Source organism: Pistacia vera, unplaced genomic scaffold (assembly GCF_008641045.1).
Source record: "Pistacia vera cultivar Batoury unplaced genomic scaffold, PisVer_v2 Contig940, whole genome shotgun sequence".
Taxonomy (NCBI): domain Eukaryota; kingdom Viridiplantae; phylum Streptophyta; class Magnoliopsida; order Sapindales; family Anacardiaceae; genus Pistacia; species Pistacia vera.
In genome coordinates this window covers 353831-373554 of record NW_022196824.1, presented here as the reverse complement: position 1 = coordinate 373554, position 19724 = coordinate 353831, and the positions used below count along the sequence as shown (strand labels likewise).

At 35.7% G+C, this 19724-nt stretch overlaps 1 non-coding gene across 1 annotated transcript; it reads left to right on the top strand.

Moving 5' to 3' along the window:
• Positions 1 to 3929: 3929 nt before the first annotated feature.
• Positions 3930 to 4036, top strand: LOC116120687. Its single transcript, XR_004126588.1, has one exon. It is a non-coding gene; the product is annotated as a small nucleolar RNA R71 (small nucleolar RNA).
• Positions 4037 to 19724: the final 15688 nt, after the last annotated feature.

The following is a 19724-nucleotide window of genomic DNA, read 5'->3' as shown; positions in this document are numbered from 1 at the left end:
ATTTAACAAATTAAACACATTTTTCCACAAATAATCCAATTGAATCACTAACAAAATATGTATTTTCAAGCTTTTATCACAACCCCCAACTAGCTTCTTGCTAGTCCCTAACAAATTAAGCGATAAAAAATGTCTTTAAGCTTGAAAATAAAACAAACAATGAAAACCTATATCTAAACTATCCTAAGTCACTTTCGTAGATTAACACGATTGCATTTAGCGTATGCAACAAGCCTTTAAACCTCTAGGCAACCTTAGTTGAACAAGTTGTAGTCTCGTAGGGTTTCCAGCGATGATACTCACAAACATCCGAACCTAACCTCACCTAGACTGAAAACTAAAGACTCAAACAAACATTTTAGGATCCATACATATAATAGTCTCAAAAATTGTGTCAATGTGAACAAATCGAATAATTAACAACACGCAAATGCAAAGAATAAGTGAATTTCAACTATACTTTTGTTATTGACCCTCTCATAATCATTCACAAACCATTCATCTAAAAACCTAAATGATTTTTTGCATAGCTTCTATAGGCAAAGCAAGAAAATAAAACAAATGTACAATCAAACTCTATAGGCCACTAATGTAGAATCCAATCACTACCTCGGATTATTAGGTCTTTTTCATGGTTGTAACGTTAGGCTAGGGTAATGGTTTATGAAAGAACGGAAAGGAATTTTTAACAAAATGTAAGAGACTTAATATTTTACAGTAAATGACCATGAACAATCTCTTTCTTGCTTCCCTTCTTATTTACCCTTTACCCTTTCACATTGATTGAACTCTTCCTTCCAACATTAGCACAAACCCTCATGTAATATACCTCATTTCAAGTTTTTCTCCCCAGCTACTTCTTCCTATTTTTTTGCAAATTTTTCTTTTTTTTCAAAGTTTTTTTTTCTTTCTTTTGCTTTTTTTTTTTTTTTTTTTTTTTTTTTTTTTTTTTTTTTAAGGAAGATAGTAACTCATAAAAAAAAATTCGTCTACCCCACCTTGCTTCTACTATCATTTTTTTTCTTTTCACAACCCCCAACCTATCTCATTGCACATACTTAGGTTGTGGTCCAAAAGATATATTTATTTTCTTCTACCACACTTCTTTTCATGAGTTTTCTTATAAGGTCACCCTAAATTAAGTTTCACAATAAGATTTGTCGGAAAGTGTTTAGGCTTCATGTCAATGTGAGATATAATAGGTTTACCAAAAAAAAAAAAAAAAAAAAAAAAAAGGCTTACCAAGTGTATAATAATAGGCTTAAACGGTTAACTAGGGATAAAGTAATATAGGTTGGCTTGAAAAGCTCAATCGTTTCAAAGAAAATTGCCTAAATTATATCCTAAGCAATGTGGATTCTAGGATTTCGCCCTAAGTGGTTATCAAACAAGTTCTAAAGTTTATGTACAATTTTCACAAAAAAATTATTGCCCATAAAAACACACATAAAACGTCTCTAAGTTTCTGAATTATTAAACCAATCAAACTCATTCCCAAGAAAGTCATAACTAAATGCAATTGTCATCCACTATCATCCTTACACTACGCGAAAGTTAATAAAATCTCAATGTCACAAATTCACAATCATGATCTTATCATTGACTTATGTATGAGTTCCAAAACAAAACAAAATACATTAACTCTTTGATCCTACAACACACCTAAAACAATTCCACCCAAAAGCTTTTAAAGAGATAATTCAAAGCAAAAGATATTCAAAGATGTCCATCGAATGAAACTAAATTTGGCCATAAAAAAAAAAAAAAAAAAAAAATTCCTTAGCCCCAACGTTAGAGATTAACATTATCCTTAATGTACAAAGAGAACAACTACAATGCCCTTCGTGTTCAAGATGAACGTGGAGATAATCGCGTGAAGGCATACATAACGTTTGTCGTGTCCAATAGTCATCGGAAATCTAGTAAAAAAAACAAACTATTCGCCTTTCTTGGCCAATTTAGTGTGTATAACAGAAATAATGGGTGAAACATAAACAACTAACATATCAAACCAAACCAAAGTTATCACAACTTACACATTAAACAAAAATCTAAAATAAATTCAAAACAAAACTCAAAATTAAAGTAGAGAGCTTGGGTTGCCTCCCAAGAAACGCTTTATTAGAGTCGTAAGCTTGACTTTTCAAATCTTCAATCTGGATCATCTAGGAAAATCCAAGCCCTTTTATCCTTCAATCCACTATACACATAAGGCTTCAATTGTTGTTTATCTACCTTCTCAAATTCAGCCTCTATAATCATAGAGTTGACTAAACAATTTTCTAGGGGTGAGCTAGGGTAGTTTTCTTCTAAGGTTTCTGCTACTTTGTCATCAAGGATGCTAATCTTAAAGCAAGTATCTAACTCGGGTGGACATTTCATAGTGTTAAAAACATTGAACTCCACTTGTTCGTCTTCCACCCTTAAGATTAGTTTACCTTGGTTTACATCTATTAAAGTCCTACTTGTAGCTAGAAAATGCCTTTCTAATATTAAAGGTATGTTCCGGTCTTCTTCCATAAACTACAAAATCTACCGGAAAGATAAATTTGTTTACCTTTATTAGGACATCTTCCACCACTCCCCTGGGATATGTTATGAATCTACCTGCCAATTGAAGATGAATTGTGGTTGGCTTCACCTCTCCTAAACCAAGTTTCCTGAAAATAGAAAATGGCATCAAGTTAATGTTAGCTCCTAAATCACATAAAGCTTTATCAAAATAAAAACCACCAATTGTGCAAGGAATATTAAAACTCCCTGGATCTCTTAATTTCAATGGTAGTTTCTTTTGAAGCAACGCGCTACATTCCTCGGTGAGCATGACCATCTCATGTTCTTCAAACCTCTTTTTGTGTGTAAGGATCTCCTTTAAGAACTTGGCATACTTCGACATTTGCTCCAACATATCTACAAAAGGAATATTTATGTGTAAGCCTTTAAACATATCCATGAACTTACCAATTTGTTTATCTAACCTTTGTTTCTGTAGTCTATAAGGATACGAAAGAGAGGCTTCATCTTTCTTCACATCTTGGGCTTTGTTCTCAAGTTCTAGTTTTGTGCCTAGGCATTGTGTTGAGGCATTCTTCATTCTGGATTTTGTGCCTAGGCATTGTGTTAAGGCATTGTTGGTTCTGTCCAATTTCGTGTCTTCAGTTTTTTCCTCAATTTCTTTAGTTTTTCTTGATTCTTTTAGCTCCTTGTCACTTCTCAACATGATGGCATTGAGTTGCTCCTTTGGATTCTTCTCGATATCACTCGAAAACATTCCTTGAACTCTTCCCGCTAAGATACTATGAATTTGTCCCATTTGAGTTTCAAGGTTCCTTATGGAAACAGATTGATTTTGCAACAAGACTTCATATTTCTGAAGTTGAGCTTCATTCTTGTCAAATCTTTTACCCGATTCATCCATAAACTTTGTAAGCACATCAGGAGGTGGCTTTAGATAATTGTTGTTACTCCAAGAAAAATTTGGATGGTTTCGCCATGCTGGAGTCTATGTATTAGAGTATGGATTCCGTTGCTCTCCTTGAAAATTGTTGACATAATTTGCTTGTTGATGTGGAGCAAATGGATTCCATATTTGACATCCTCTTGACAAATGATTCCCTACACAAAATTCACAAGTTAGAGAACGAGTTTCAATAGCATTTACCTTTAGGGCAACTCCTAATTGCTTTTGGACGGTTGAAAATTGAGCAGCCAACGCAGTGTAGCCATCAACTTCGTGCATTCCTGCTGCTTTCCTTGTTGAATTTCTCTCTGAAGGCCTCATGTAGTTATTGTTTGCCATCACTTCAATCAAATTATAGGCTTCCTCTGGTGTTTTGTCATTAAAGGCTCCCCCACTTACAGCATCTACCATGGCTTGTATATTTGGCATCAACCCATTGTAAAATGTTTGCACTTGCGACCATATTGGTAACCCATGGTGAGGACAACTCCGTAAGAGATCCTTATATCTCTCCCAAGCTTCATAAAGCAACTCCATATCTTGCTGGAAAAAATTTGTGATGTCACTCCTCATCTTGGCAGACTTGATTGGTGGAAAATACTTCGCAAGGAACACTTGAACTAACTCATTCCAAGTAGTCATGCTTCCGGGTGGTAGAGAAATTAACCAAGCCTTAACCTAATTGCATCATCAGATACCCCATTATGTCGGAATGTATCACATAGCTCCAGAAAATTTGCGATATGCAAATTAGGATCATCGCTAGACAACCCTACAAATTGAATCGAATGTTGTATCATCTGAATAATGGCTGGCTTTATCTTGAAGGTATTTGCTTGAATTGGTGGTCTCCTAATACTAGAAGCATATCCCTCAATTGTAGGTCTTGAGTAATCCTTAAGTGCCCTTTGAACTTTTTCTCCTCTTGTATTTGCCATTGAACCTAACTCCTCTGTACGGTCCAACACTAAAAATACAGAAATAAAAATTAAAGCACTAAAAACAAAAAATAAATAAAAATAAATTACAAACCAAATTAGCAACTAAATAGCTTGCATTGATATTGATAATATAAAAGCAATTCCCCGGCAACGGCGCCAAAAACTTGTTGTTGATTTTCACAAGTGTACGAAATCGTGCAAGTAATAAAGTGTATAAATACGGATATCGAACCCAAGGGAATTACTAATACCAAGTATCACACTAATTTATCTTATTGCTATTTGATTAATTAGATTTTTAGAATGATTCAATGCAAAATAAAACAACTTAGAAACAAAACAAAAACAGACTTTTATTAACACTTTAGTAGGAAATCAATATGACTAAACCTAGGGCATAGATTTCACACCAATTTAATCCTATGCATTGACAATTATCGTTAACCCAATTAAGCTTATTGTAAAGACCAAACTCCCTAATATTTTGCTAACTTTCTCTCGAACAATTAACAAATTAACTCCTAATTACTAACCCGAATTATCTCTATTCAGATTTAAGAAATTGGAGATCATTAAGTTCTATGAAATTTACCAGAACCTCAAAGATCGAGGTAACCTATTTCTAGCGTTCGCTCAATCTATGGTTTTATTACCTTAGACTAATTGGGTTTCATCTCTCGATCTCAACCTAACCCATAAAATCATTCAACTCTAGGGCCCTTAAGAATTGAAAGCTTTAAGCGCAATAATAAAACTTAAAACAAAACTTAATAAAAATTAGCAACAAATAATTCAATGCATATTCATAAAATTAAGCTACATAATAGCCCTAAAAAATAAAATTAGTTCATACTTTCAATAATAAAAGCCATTATATTCATAAACATGAATATAAGAAAGAGTAGAACAACTTCTCTAATTAATGACTCAAAATTGCAAGAATTTGCAATCTCCAAAGAGCAGTTGAACTTCTCTCCCTTTTAATCTCCATAAAAATCAGCTAAAGACAACTATTTGTACTCCTAGGGTTTTAGGGTTATGATTCCCACTATCCTAATCACTTTAAAACTCTTAAGACAAGAAATACACATCATAAATTTAATGTAAAAAAAGTCCAGAATCACAATTGTGTTGCGGCACTGTGCATAGGCATAGTTGATTCTACCCCAAAACTCGAAATCTTGACAAGACGGTGGTTTTTGAGCATAATAAAGTTCGAATCTTGCCAAGTGCCAGTGGTAAACATATGAATTGTAGCCCTTTGAATCAGCTTTCCAACGGTTCAACAATTATCTCAATCCAAAATCTATAGCTCAAGTTATTGTTGAATTACTGTCGCATGTTCAAAACTGGAGCGTTTTCCAGGATTTTCACTTTAACTTCAAATCGCTCTAACTTCTTCGTTTCAGCTCCGAATCGCGAACCATTTGATTCTTGTCATCCCACACTCCATCGTCGATATAACCTTCATCTGAATATCATCTTTAAGAACCTGAAAACACTCGAAACATACCCGTGATCCCATAAAAGACATTTATGAAATAATTAAGTTAAATTTCACAAATTAAACACATTTTTCCACAAATAATCCAATTGAATCACTAACAAAATATGTATGTTCAAGCTTTTATCATGGGTCAACCATGCTGATTTGAAAAATGTATATTGCTGAATTGTCTTTTTGGAGTTGCCATGTTTGTTCTAAATTGATGTTACCTTTGATTTATAATGGATGCATTGATCTTTTTAATTCTATCTGGTGCTTCTTTACTTCTGAAGACCTTTTGCCTGTGAACTTATTTGTAAGAATTTAATTTCTTATTTAATGAATAATTCACATATTTAAGCATAGGTGACCTTCAAAATGTTTCAAAAGCGTTCTTCTTTTATCAAAACCAGTATGTGTGGATCACACTGTCATGTAGAAAGGAGGTTTAAACATTTAGGCATCGTATGGTTCAAAATTTTGGGTTTTTGGGAAAAGTTTTTTGAAAAAAGTTAAAAAAAATTTGAATTGGGCGGGTATTACGATGTAAGATTTACAAATTAATAAAATACCCTCTATGTTTGTTTTTTTATAAAACACCCCCTATAATAAAACATTAAAAGTTAACAAAAACACCTCCAACCCATCCTCAAATACGGACTGCCGACCACCACCGCCGGAGGGTGGCTGGAGTTGCTGTAACAAAAACATTAAAAATATTTAGGGGTATTTAATTAAATTAACAAATTTAAGGGGTTAAAAAAAAATTGAATAAAGTTGAATAATATTATGAGTTTTTGGGTATTTTACTGTTTAACTTTTTTGGGAATACTAAAAGTAGTATTCCCAAAATCCAACCAAACGAAGCCTTACGTTTTTCTAGTAATTCTATCTCCATGTGTATTTGGCATGTACCATGCTTTTAAACATGTGTTTCATATCCTAATGGTGGAATCTAAACAGAATTTAATGAAAACGCATTAGATCATAGTTGCTTAAGTTGCCTGTAAGCTTTCCAAAGAAAGGCAAGGAAGAGAGAGTTTGGGCACTGAAATTGTTGGACGAGAGTCGCAAAACCTTGAGCTGGGTAAGGTTTCAAATGAAGATGGAATATATCCCCTGAAATTACAGACTGAAACACAAAATTCCTCTAAAGAATGAAGGTTTCCAATGGAGAGAGGCAACTCACCATAGAAGCATGTGTATGAAAGATCAATTACCTGAAGAGGACTGCTTGAGTGAAATTTCGACATAACCGAGATCAAGTTCCTTGAGGTGGGTTAAGTTATGAACTAAACTTTTCATAACAGCTTCTTGGAGTTTCAATTAATTCCGTTTTAGAGACAAGGAGACCAAATTAGACAAATATATATTTCTAATAATAATTTTAATTAGTCTTATATCCCATCAGAAATATCTCATTTGTCCAATTTGGTTTTTATATCCCATGAGACAAGGAGACCAAATTAGAAGAAGAAGAATGAGTTACATGCAGATGAAAGAGCGAGATAACAAATAAGAAATGAATGAAAAATAAGAGCAGATTGAAGAAGGATCTCATGATAAACTTTAGAATATTACTTTCAGAAAAACAAATGGGAGGGCGAGGAGGATAGATGAAATTTAGCATTGTTATGCCTGGGAAAGTAAGGGCTGACGTGGGAGGGTCACGTGGAGGATGACCTGCTCCCGTCAGAACATCAAACACACGTCAGGCCTGCCAAACGATATGGAGCTCCCACGCGTCCATTTCCCTGCTGTAAACCGTGCGAAGTCAGCTTGGGAAGAAGGTGATGGGACATAAAGCCGGATTATATCCTGACAATCACACTAACCCAAGGATTTAATGATGATTACACGCTTCAGCTTGATATAAGAAGAAGAAGACCCCTTCATTAGGGGGATTCGACCATTTTTTTACAGATCACTCTCTCTCTTTCCTGTAAACAACATATTTACTTTTTCAAAACCTCTTGTAAGTCAGTCCGCTGTTACGACCTGACCCACACCACTATCAATACAAATCAGTGGACGTAGGACTTGCTACCTTAGCATCCGAACCACTTTAAAAGGTCTTATAGCATTTATTTCTCTTGATATATTCATTTTCTCGTGTGTTTTTTTATCAATCAACGTTGCACACGTATTGATTAGTTGGTGCCTAAAATCTCACATCAACAAGCATGTCTCTTACAACAATATATAGAAGTTCCGAGATAGATCAATAAGTATGAAGGTTCCTTAATTTGTATCTAGGAAATTAGTTTAAATTTTGTTTTATAAGAAAATCTTTAATACATTACAGGTATCACTTTATTCACAAGTTAAACCAAACATATGTTATATTTATATATGAATTGCTTTCTTTTATCTCAATTTTAAGAAATATAAGAACAATTGATAAGTTTTAAGATGATTATTCAAGCAAAAAATTTCACTTACATAATACATCTACACATGAAAGATATTTTTTTTTTCACGACATAAATTATATACATGAACTCAAAATGTTTGTTATTTTTTTATATAATGTCCAACAATGAACCTCTCCAAGTCACAAACCATAATTGAATTATGACAAGTTTACGAAATTTTAAGCTACTTTTAGGTGGTCAAATATTTTAATACAGACTCTTAAATGTATTACTTTAAAAGGTTTTGAGTTTGAATCTATATTCGATTACTAATTGGGATAGTCATTAGAGCTCTTACTTGGTCTATAATTTTAGGGTCTCAAAAAATTAGTTAAAATATACGTAAGTTAACCTAAACATTTCTGTTAAAAAAAATGTTTTCGAAATTTTAGTAGCACTGCATAGCAAATTTATGTTTATTTATTGTAATTACATGTCCAAGGGTTGTAATTGGATTTGGAGCCATAAAAAGGTCCTAAATACTTTGAAGTTGGGAAGTTTTTAAACTTTAAACCACAACATGACACGTGACATAAAATAAATTATTAAAATAAAATTGAAACATTTTTATTGTGTTTGACTCACGAGAGGAGAGAAGAGGGGAGAGTGATTTGCTATGACAATGAAAAAGGAAAATAAATAAATAAAGGGTCAATTTTTGTAAGGGAATCTTTAAGATTTGCCTAAAAACAAATGAAAGAGTAAGAGTGAGAGGGCACTAGGCCTGAAAAATTCATGTGGGTTTTGATTTGATGTTTTGTTGGAATGGGCCCTATAGAAAGATTTTGTGATAAGCATAATAATCATGGATGACAGGGCCGCCTCCACCACATCCCAACGAAATCTTCTTTCTTCTGCCTTCTTATCCGCCTTTTTTTTTTTTTTTTTTTTAATAACTGGATATCCGGGCTAATTTTTCTATGTTTCAATTAATTTTTGAGAAAATCAATAGAAAGAACAAACCTTCTTAATCACTAAACTGATAGGAAACTAAACATTCCAGGAGGTTCAGAGAAGGGTATCAAGGGAATTATACAGTCTAGCAGCAAGGTATACGTGAGGAAGAATAAAGTGGATTAGAAGGCCACATGGGAGTTGCTTAAAAGGAATACCTACGTGGCACCAGATTAGCAGAATAGTTTGTTAGCCCTACAGACTAGTAGAATAAGTTTGTTAAGATAATTGGGTATAAGAGGGGAACGAAAGATGTACAAGGTATGGGATTATTCACAAAGTTGTATTTGGAGGTTCCTAGCTCCTTGAAGTGCTAGTGTTATCTTTTCTTTTCATTTTCTTTCATTATGTTCTTCTCCATTTTTCCATTAGAGTTCTTAGTTCTGAAACATCAAGTACTATAGATTATTAATACAAATATCAGTGCATTATTCAGTATTTAATCTTGTTCTCTGTGTGAGTTGAGTTGGTTGTGGGAGAATTGTTCAGGTTCTTATCATTGGTATCAGAGCCAATGAATCCTTATGGTTAATACGAGGATGGAAGCCAGGATTGAGGGATTGGAAAGGGATGTAGGAAGTGTTAAGGAGGACATCGACAGTATCAAAGGGTATCTCATGGAATTAAAGGAATGGATGCGATTGAGGGATGAGAAGGAGAAAAGTGGTGATCAAGGGAAAGATAAGGGAGAGACATCAGGAAATCAGGTGACTAATGAAGAAGGAAGCCTAGCATAATCGGAAAACACCTGAGGATTAGAGTAACTCAAAAAAAGTGCAATCAATGGAGATGATCAGAAAATACGAAAGTTGGATTTACCTATGTTCAATGGTGAAGACTCGTATGGATAGACCTTCTAAGCCGAACGGTATTTCAACATCAACAAGATTTCTGAGGTTGAGAAGATGGATTCAGCGGTGGTGTGGATGGAGGGAAGGGCTCTCAATTAGTTCAAGTGGATTGATTCAAGAGCTCCGTTTCCAAATTGGGGAACGTTTAAAAACACACTAATCGAACGATTTAGGCCCTCCTATAAGGGGTAAGCTTTTGAGTCTTTGGTGGCGTTGAAGCAAACATGAACTGTAACTGAATACCGTGAACAATTTGAGTTGTTTGCTGCACCGATGAATGAGGTAGGAGAAGAATTGTTGATGGGCACATTCACTAATGGACTAAAAGAGGAGATTAAGGCAGATCTACAAATTGCTAGGCCCACCTCCCTTTTTGAATTAATGAACCAGGCCCACAGGATAAAGGAAAGAAATTGGATCCTGGACAAGCCCAAATTTAAACCAACCCGACCCCAATGGAATTTTAAAGCTGAACCAAATCAATGGAATTTTAAAACTGAACCAAATAAAACTAACCAACCATATACATGAGTTACACCCAGCCTAGAACCACTTAGAATCAGCTGGGGCTCCAACTACGCAAGAAGTGCAGATCGCACCAGTGGAGTACAAACGCGATTTGAAAAGGGAAAGAGACCAATAGAATCTTCACCAACAAACCGTCGAGAGCGCAATTTTCGGTGACTGAAAAACGCCGAAATGCAGTATAAAAGAGAGAGGGATTGTGTTTCAAGTGCGATGAGAAATTTAGCCCCAATCAACGCTGCCGAAATAAAACACTGCAGATTCTGTATGTCACAACTGATGAAGAGTCGAGGAGGAAGAAACCATCCTGAAACCTAAGGATGAGGCCCATACCGAAGGTACTCCTATTGCCCTATCTATGAGTTCCATTGTGGGTATACCTTCGGCAAACACACTGAATCTTCGTGGGTAGATTAAAGGGGAGAGAGTCATAGTGTTGGTTGAGAGTGGGGCCTCCTATAACTTCATCTCTGAAGATCTAGTCAATAAGTTACAGCTGGGTAGGGATGATACTAAGACTTTTGGCATCATGGTAGGGAATGAGTATACAGTAAGGAGTATTGGGGTTTGTAGAGAAGTGAAACTAGAAATGTAGGGCATCACAGTTTGTCAAGATTTTTTCCCATTTGAGTTAGGAGGAGCGGATGGCATTTTAGGAATAACCTGGCTAAGTTCTTTGGGTGATGCATGTTCTAATTGGAAGAGACTAACAATAAAGTTTGAAGTTCATGGAAAATTAGTGACCCTACAGGGAGATCCTTCCTTAGTGAAAAGGGTGGTTTCATTAAAAGCAATGCTCAAGTCACTACACCAACAGGGGGAGGGATATGTTATTGAGTTCTGTTCTATTACTCATCCAGATGGTGTTTCAACTCTAATTTTGCATCCGGAAGTGGAGGTTGTTCTGACTGAATTCTCTAGTCTCTTTGATCAACCAGGAACTCTTCACCCCCCCCCCCCCCCCGGCCGCAATTGTAAAAGAGATCATGCTATCACTCTCAAAGAAGGGGCTCAACCACCTAACATTAGGCCTTACCGATACCCATTTTTTCAGAAGAATGAGATAAAAAAATTGGCAAGTGAGATGCTAGCGGTTGGTATTATCCAACCTAGCATAAGTCCCTTTTCAAGCCTCGTTTTACTAGTTAAAAAGAAGGATGGAAGTTGGCAATTTTGCGTCGACTATCAGGCTTTGAATGATATAACCATTCCCGATAAATTTTCGATACCCTCCATCGACAAGTTATTGGATGAGTTTGGAGGCGCATCCATATTTTTGAAACTTGACTTTAAATAGGGCTACCACCAGATTCAGGTTCGAGATGAGGATATCCCAAAGAATACCTTTCGAACCCATGAAGACGATTATGAGTTTTTAGTTATTCCATTCGGCCTGACTAACGCTCCCTCCACATTCCAAGCATTGATGAATGACATCTTCAAGCCATTCCTCCGCAAATTCATTCTTGTTTTTTTTATGACATTCTGACATATAACATTGATTTGTTTACTCACATTCTAAATTTGAGGCAGGTTTTCCAGACACTATAGGAGCACCAGCTGGTCCTTAACAAAAACAAATGTGTATTTGCTCAGGAGAGATTAGAGTATTTGGGCCATTTAATCTCAGCGAATGGAGTGGAGGCAGATTCTACAAAGATTGAATGCATGTTATCTTGGCCAACCCTTCCACATTGAAGTGCTTACGGGGATTCTTGGGGCTTACAAGGTACTATAGAAGATTTGTCCGGAATTATGGACAAATAGCCCACCCACTAACACAATTGCTTAAGAAAGATTACTTTCGCTGGGGTGAGGAAGCACAAAAGGCCTTTGACACTCTCAAGCATGCCATGGTGACTATTCCGATGTTGATCATTCCTGATTTTTCACAACCCTTTAAGGTTCACACTGACGCTCAGGATCAAGAATAGGCACTGTACTAGTACAAAAAGGTAGCCCAGTAGCTTTTCTTAGCAAGGCTTTCTCCTACTCATCCTGACAAAAGTCAGTTTATAAGCGTGAGCTCATGGCGATTGTTTTCGCCGTTCACAAACGGAGTCATTACTTGCTTAGTCGGAAACCAGCACAACCTCAAGTTCCTGATGGACCAACAACCTCTGACTCTTGAGCAGCATAAATGGATCTCCAAATTGTTAGGATTCTCTTTTGAGATCCAGTACCAACCTGGCAGCTCCAATAAAGTTGTCGATGCCTTGTCCCGCTGAGAAGCAGTTGTATCCATGCATGCCCTATCGATAGCACACTTCGGTGAGTATGAAGAATTGGTTGCTGAGGCTTTCCAAGATCCAAAACTCAATGTAGTTGTGCAAGATTTGCTACTACATGCAACATCTCGGCCAAATTACTCTCTTTATAATGGCTGCCTCCTCTACAAAGGCAGGTTAGTACTTCCCAAGACCTCTAAGTTTATTCCCCGGTTGCTCCATAAGTTACATGACACTCCAAGTGGTCGGCACTCTGGTTTCTATCGAACTTACAAAAGAATCACTAGCATAGTGTTCTGGGAAGGCATTAAACGAGATGTTCAAAAATTTGTCTTGGCTTGTGGCGTCTGTCAACAAAACAAGCATCAAGCCTTAAAACCCGCTGGCCTTTTGCAACCAGTTCCCATTCCTAATTTAGCATTCGATGATGTTTCTATGAATTTCATTAGGGGACTCCCTAAAGCTTGTGGGTGTGACACTATACTGGTCGTTGTTGACAGTTTGACTAAATATAGTCATTTTCTTTTGTTATGCCACCCTTATGATGCTAAGCAGGTTGCGACTCTTTTTTTCAAAGACATAGTACGTCTTTATGGGTTTCCCAAATCAATCGTTTCTGATAGGGACCGGGTATTTATGAGTCATTTTTTGACTGAATTATTTCGGTTGGCAGTAGCTATCCTTAAGTTTAGTTCGGCATATCACCCCCAAACAGATGGACAAACAGAGGTGGTTAACCGTTGCTTGGAAAGAAACTTATCTTCGATGTTTCACCTCTTCCAAACTTAAGCACTGGCCTAAATGGCTCTCTTGGGCTGAGTTCTGGTTCAATACCTCTTATCACAGCGCTACCAAAATGACTCCGTTCAAGGCTCTTTATGGACGAGACCCCTCACTTCTCCTGAAATTCACGAAAATTAAATATGTTGTGGAGGATCTTACCCAACAAATGGTCGAACGCAATGCTCTTTTGGAGGATCTTAAAGACAACCTACATGCAACACAGACTCGCATGAAGACTACAGCCAATGCCCACCGTAGGGACGTAGTTTTCCACCCTGGTGATCTTGTCTACCTCAAGCTGCAACCATAAAAATTCAAGACTTTATCCAAGAAACTCAATGAGAAGCCGAGCCCCCATTTCTATGGTCCCTTTGCAGTTGTGCAACAGATAGGGGAAGTTGCTTATAAATTAGCTCTACCTTCTACTGCCAAAATCCATCCAGTTTTCCATGTTTCTCAACTCAAGTAGAGTTTGCACTCAGTAGTCCCTATCCAACCTCTCTCGTCCTTCTTGATTGAGGACCTAGAGTTAATGGTACAACCCGCTTCAGTTCTGGACATTCAGACCCTTTTGGGTGGCTCTAGGGAGGTCCTAATTCAGTGGTAGGATCTTACTTCTTTTGAAGCTACGTGGGAGCCATATGATGTCATTGCTAATCAGTATCCTAGCTTTCACCTTGAGGACAAGGTGGCTCTTCTAGAGGGGTATTGATAGGAAACTAAACATTCCAGGAGGTTCAAAGGAGGGTATCAAGGGAATTACATAGCCTAGTAGCAAGGTGTACGTGAGGAAGAATAAAGTGGATTAGAGGGTCACATGGGATTGCTTAAAAGGAATATCTACGTGGCACCAGATTAGTAGAATAGTTTGCTAGGCCTACAGACTAGTAGAATAAGAATTTGTTAAGATAATTGGGTATAAGAGGGGAACAAAAGAGGTACAGGGTATGCGATTATTCACAAAGTTGTATTAGGAGGTTCCTAGCTCCTCGAAGTACTAATGTTATCTTTTCTTTTCATTTTTTTTCATTTTGTTCTTCTCCATTTTTCCATTAGAGTTCTCAGTTCTGAAACATCGAGTACTGCAGATTATTAATACAAATATCAATCCATTATTCAGTATTTAATCTTGTTCTCTGTGTGAGTTGAGTTGGTTGTGGGAGAATCGTTCAGGTTCATATCATAAACCAATTCCTCCATGTTATAGAAAGATGCTTTCTTTTATTGACTAATTTCAAGGCTCACTTTATCTTTTTTTTGCTTAAATTATATTTAATTTTATGACTATTTTTATTCCCAGTTTACTTACGCACTTGACTTAAAATTAAGCATTAGAAGGAATATATTAGGATGAATAACTGTAGTGGGTGAGCCATTGAAGCATTACCTAGCATTAGGGTTGTGCAAAAAAATCCGATATCCGATCCTAATCCGCTCCGCTCCGCTCCGAAAAATTCGGATATCCGAAAATTCGGATCAGAATTTAGCAAAATCTGAATATTCGGATCGGATACCGGATCGAGATTATTAAAAAATCGGATATCCGTACCCGATCCGGATTTTGCTAAACTATGTCGTTTTGAGTTTTCAAAATTAAATTCACCCTAACAGGCTAACACTAACTCACTAAGTCACTAACAGTAACAGTCTGTCTATACTCCAAGTCTCCAACGAAAAATAGTCTCACTCTCTGTCTCAGTGTCTCTCTTGCTCAAACACAAACACGCAGTCACGCTCACGTACAGTCACACAGCCTCTCACAGAGTCACAGTTTCACTCTCTCAGACTAGATCTCGTCTGTCGTCACTGTCTCTCTCGCTCAAAGCCTCAAAACACGCATAGCCTTAAGCCTTTCACTCTCTCAGACCAGAATCACCAGATCTCATCTCAATCTCACTCTGTCTCTCTCGCTCAACTCTTTGACTCTCTTGGTCTCTCTCGCTCGAATACGCACAGACAGACACACAGTCAGTCAGCCACTCTCTCGGTGTCTCACTCTCTCTCGCTCGAACACTCTCAAGAGTCTCAACTCTCTCGGTGTCTCACTCTCTCTCGCTCGAACACTCTCATATCTCAGTCTCTCTGACGATTGAAACCCCAAATCGATTGTTGTTACAGCCTAGGGCGACTGCCGCCACACCATAATAGCCTGGTGCGATTTTGTGGTGCTTATTTCTTTATTATTGTTGGTGATGGTTTGTTAATGACTTAATGGTACAATTTGATGGGTGTTTTTGTTTTGATGTTGATTTGAGTTTGATGTTAATGGCACCGTAATATGGTGCCTTCTCTCTTTGTCCCGGTTACAAACCTTCTATTGTTCATTAGTATTGAATTATTGATATGAGTTTTGAATTACAAGGTTGATGGAGGCTGGGTTTGATTCAAACTGTGCCGATTGGGTTTGGTTTTATGTGTGTTTCCAAAGATTGTTGGTGGCTGGATTTGATTCAAACTTAGTGACTGGTTTGATTTTGTTTGGTGGATGGTTAAACTCTTATGCCAGCTTTAGGGGTTTGTTAGTTTGATTAAAGATCTTCGGTCTAATTTCCTCTTATTTGTTACTGTAACAGAAGATGCCCAGAGGGTGAATGGCAATACCAAAGTTGGTGGGGCAGAGGATGCAGATGCAGAGGTGGGTTATACTCGTTTCAAAGCAATAATTATTGTTGTTATTTTTCATTGTTTGACATAATAATTTTCCTTTTGTGCAGTGATGAATTGGAGCACCTTGGTCTTTCTACGTGGGGTGGCAAGGGACAAGACTTGATGGTCAATCTAGCATTTACTTAAAAAGTCCCCTTGTTTTTCTCTTACTGTCTTTTTGATGTAAATGCCATAGGAGCATTTCTACTCTTTGGGTTTCCGTTGTGCTGCAGTGCTACTTATGTTTGTAGTTCATTGAAACTGTTTGCATCTTAGATTATTATTATTGTTCACTTTGATGTTGTTCCTATGAAATGTTACACATTCTAACTGCTTATGTTTGTAGTTCATTGAACGCCCAATGAAGGATTGAATTATTTGATTTTAATAAGGAAATCTTAAAATTCGGATAAAATTCGGATATCCGATTATCCGATCCGAATAATCGGATATCCGAAAAATCGGATATCCACATAATTCGGATCGGATTCGGATCAACAAATAGTTTGATCCGAAAATTCGGATCGGATCAGAAAAACCCCTATTCGGATCGGATATCCAGATTTGCACAGTCCTACCTAGCATGGGTTACACACGCTTTCACAAAAAAACGTTTATATTAATTTTGTACTCTTAATACTTGGAGGGATCTTTGCTTTACTTTTAATTTTTCTTTTTTTAGCATAAACTTTTACTCCATTTATTTAGGATCAGTTTGGTACACTTATATGCAATTAAAATTGAGGGTAAAAAAAAAAAATATACAAATTTTAGGTGAGCTGGTTTTCCCATCTTCTATTATATATATATATATAATAATATATATATATATATATATAAACGTTTTATGAGAAAGCATTTAAATATAAACGTTTTTTTTCAAAAGCATGTGCAATGATTGCTATAGTCAGACTGAAAGAAACGGTTGCAGGATTTTAGTGAACCAGAAGAGACATAAATGGTTTGTCAATTGTGACTGCCATTATGTTATGTTTTCCGAACGTTTTATTTACCAAAATAACCTTTCCTAATTTGTACAGGCATAAGATAAAGTTTCAAGAAAAAGAAGCTTAACCTAATCAATGATACTTCAATGTCTTATCATTGTTTAATGTTTTATCTCTATTATTTTTATTTTCTTGTAAATGTTGGATTGATTTAGTTCACGCATATTTAAATTGACGCGTATTAAACAAAATTGAACATGGAAACATCTCAAATATTTATCACTAACATTTTTAATTTAAATTTGATATTTAAAATATCTAGATTGAAGAGCCACCCAATTTTTTGAAATACTCCCTCCGTTTCCTTTTAATTGACGTTTTAAGTGTGGGTACAGATTTTAATAAAAACAAAAAATTTTCTCTCCCACCACTTTTTTCCCTGATTTCGCAGTGGGAGAGACTTTGAAAGTGAGAACTTTCCGCTTATTGAAATGCAGTAACATTTTTAATAATTTTGTCTTATTCATCTGTTTTAACAATTTTGAAAGGTGCAGACGAGAGAAACGGCAGAACGACTTTAATTTTGAAATTTTTAAAAAGTCTTAGAACGACAATTAAAAGGAAACGGAGGGAGTAATATATATGAATTTTATGCATATAACTATAATTTGTTCAATAACTTAATAGATTTTAAGTAATCTTATATTTTTTAAATTATAATTAGTAGTCTTAACCATTTTGACATTTTCTAATAATAATAATATGTAGTTAAAATGTCTTCCTTCCTTCTTAAATTGTTTTGATTGATTACTTAGGTCATGGTTCACCCAGCACAACTATTCATCCCAATTTGCTTTCATCTCCCTCAACCTTTCAATCATGCAGCGAAACAACATGGACACCACCTTTACTTATCGTAATGCTATTTAAAAATTCAACATTCTCATAAATAAGTAACTTAAAATTTTATTTTATTAGACACAAACAAGAGTTTATATTACATTTAACTGAAAAGAAAAATATGGGAAGAACTTAACACCACAATATAACGTGGTACTCCTAACACAATCTTGAGAAAGCAAATAGACAAGAAATAACAGAATTGCCAAATTTTGTGACTAATCCTTTTATTACTAATCCTTTTTCTAAAATGGTTTCCTCTTGAAAGTCTTCACAAACCAATTTTTTATGAACATCTTATTGCATTCAATGATAACTCCAAGTACTAACCCACTGCAGAACCCCATTGCAAGAACTATCTTCCATACAAATTCATCCTGAGAACTAAAGTTCTGATCCATATGATACACCGAAATTCACTCTCGACGCAACAGAATAGGAAATGGGTATTGCTTATTTATGCCTTAAATGTATAAATGATATGGGAAAAAAAAAAAAGACTCAGAAGTCAGAACAGGGAAGAAATTACAGAGGAAACGAAAGTTAAAAGTGGTTATGAAATGAGAGAGAAAGTGGGTGAAGAATTGAGAGTTAAATAATGAGAGATTAGATTAAGGTAAACTAGAAATTTCACGGAAAGTGAGAGCAAATGGCGATCCAATAGTACTATTAAATTTTGTGGGGTTGTGTCTGATTTAGGCTCTAAATTTTTGAAAATATCAATTGAGTCAATACCTTCAATTAATCTTTGATTATAAAACCATGAAATCTTACGCAGTTCAATCTTAATCTCAATCAACATTCGTGTAAAGAGAAGAAAAATGAAAAAGATTATAATTTAATAAACGCAGTTTCAGTCTCACGCATGAATTTATTTTCACAGGGCCGATTTTCTTTTTCATCCAACAACCTATATATTTGCTACTATTATTTGTGCAACTTCAATTATCACACCCATCAGACAAATCAGTTTGACGTTTATGGGTGTAAACTCCAGTACTCCATTTTAGCTTGTATTTCCTTGTATTCTTAAAACTGACACGAGTGATAGGTCCCACACGGCCACCAGTTATGACTTGCCTTCTAATGCTTTGCTTTTCTCTCAAGTCATTAATTATTTACCAAGTGCTTGAAAACTGAGTTGCAAAAGAGACTTGAATAATTTGGTCAAATTAATTGAATCTGATGTGCAATATTTCCTCTCATATACTGAAGACTAATTAATTCAAATTCTTTACCGTTTGTACTAGTAATATTAATTGATGTATATACCCAAGCAAAGATTCTTATATTTATAACTCAATCTCACAAACTTTCTCTTACAATCCCAACATGTAACTCGCAATTGGTTTTTTATAAATTTTTTTGTCTGACCCAATTGCGCGCTCTCATGGATTGTGAGAAAAAGTTTATTAGATAATCTTTATTAAAAAATTATCGATATAATTATAATTATTTATGTCCTTTTAGGACCTTAAATTCAATTCCAATTTTGCTAAGAAAGTGGAGTTGGAATAAGCTTTAAATTATGACATAATTTATGCAATATTTCTTAACCGATAAACTTTACTTTTAATACGTTTTATGAT